The following is a 1,677-nucleotide window of genomic DNA, read 5'->3' as shown; positions in this document are numbered from 1 at the left end:
ATCAGAAATTGTTTGCTGAGCAATGTTTAATCTTTCTGCAAGTTATTTTTGAGTTTGGCATATATCTTCATCCAATAATGCTTGTAATTATCAGTCTCCATACTTTTTCGGTTGACCTGGACATTCTTTTCTTTCACATTGAAATCATCAATTTTAAAGCATTTAAACCAGAGTTCACAAGTATCTTTAGATGGAGCATGTTCACCATAAGCTTCCTGAAGTATATGATAACTTTCAGCAGCACTTTTATTCAAAATAAAGCAATGAATTAAAACTTCCCACAAATGCTCTTTTTTTGGCATGAAATTTGACATTTTTAAGCGTAAAAATATCTATGATGTTAACACCTTCACTGAACCATGTCCAGCATGGCCAGGGATGAACCTGAGGAGGGGCAGTGAAGGATTTAAAGAACACAAAGAGAATACAGTTGGGGCTAGGTAGGTTCACTTGTTCCTGGATGAGGACACAGTGACCAAGCCTGACAGCTGAAGTTTTATTTTGTAGTCAGAGCACACAAAGCAAAACAAAGGGAGTGGTCAACATGTTTACAATATTCTTGTGAGTTTGAAATCTATATTGTTACTCAAGCCCTGTTTTGGCAGCACTTGCTGCACCTCCCACAGCTCATTAGCTACCTAGGAACAAGGGAGACTATAAGGTCAAGCTTAATTATGCTAGGAGGGCTCCACCCTCCAAGCTAGGACTTGTTTGTGGCCCTGCCACAGGTCAGTCTGAGGCTTGACTCTATAGCCACTCACTGCACTTCACAAAATTTGACAAAAGCATTTGTGTGTGTGTGTGTGTGTGTGTGTGTTTTTAAAGTATTACAAATAGTAGTAAACATGTCTCCTTTTTTAATCTCCTTGAACTTCCCCTGGCCTCCCCTACCCTCAGCACATGCCCTCACCCCCCACCCCATGTCTTTCAACCATTGGTTATGCTTATATGCATGCATACAAGTCCTTCAGTTGATCTCTTACCTCCCCCCAACCCTCTCCAGCCTTCCCGCTGTAGTTTGACAGTCTGTTTGATGCTTCTCTGCCTCTGTATCCTTTTTTGTTCATCAATTTATAATGTTATTTATTATCCATAAATGAGTGAGATCATGTGGTATTTTTCTTTCACTGATTGACTTGTTTCACTTAGCAAAATGCTCTCCAGTTCCATCCATGCTGTTGCAAATGGTAAGAATCCCTTCTTTTTTACTGCAGCATAGTATCCCATTGTGTAGATGTACCATAGTTTTCTAATCCACTCATCTGCTGATGGGCATTTAAGCTGTTTCCAAATCTTAGCTATTCTAAATTGTACTGCTATGAACACAGGGATGCATATATCCTTTCTGATTAGTGTTTCTGTTTTCTTGGGATACATTCCTAGAAGTGGTATTACTGAGTCAAACGGCAGTTCCATTTTTAAATTTTTGAGGAAACGCCATACCGTTTTCCACAGTGGCTGCACCAGTCTGCATTCCCACCAGCAGGGAAGGAGGTTATATTTTTCCCCGCATCCTCTCCAGCACTTGTCGTTTGTTGATTTGTTGATAGCCACTCTGGCAGGTGTGAGATGGTACCTCATTGTTGTTTTGATTTGCATCTCTTGGATGATTAGTGACTTTGAGCATGTTTTCATATGTCTCTTGGCTTTCTGCATGTCCTCTTTGGAAAGTGTGTC

General features: G+C 40.3%; 1 protein-coding gene and 1 long non-coding RNA gene across 2 annotated transcripts in view; both read left to right on the top strand.

Moving 5' to 3' along the window:
* LOC102752968 (neurobeachin-like) overlaps positions 1-1,677 on the top strand; it is a gene marked incomplete at its 3' end in the record, with an annotated part of 248,705 nt that overhangs the window by 126,286 nt on the left and 120,742 nt on the right. The gene's annotated exons all lie outside the window — the stretch shown is intronic.
* The window catches only part of LOC107183753, a 14,179-nt gene that overhangs the window by 572 nt on the left and 11,930 nt on the right, over positions 1-1,677 (top strand). The gene's annotated exons all lie outside the window — the stretch shown is intronic.

The sequence above is a fragment of the Myotis davidii genome, unplaced genomic scaffold (assembly GCF_000327345.1).
Source record: "Myotis davidii unplaced genomic scaffold, ASM32734v1 scaffold1663, whole genome shotgun sequence".
In the NCBI taxonomy this organism is placed as follows: domain Eukaryota; kingdom Metazoa; phylum Chordata; class Mammalia; order Chiroptera; family Vespertilionidae; genus Myotis; species Myotis davidii.
This window is presented reverse-complemented; position numbering and strand designations above follow the sequence as displayed.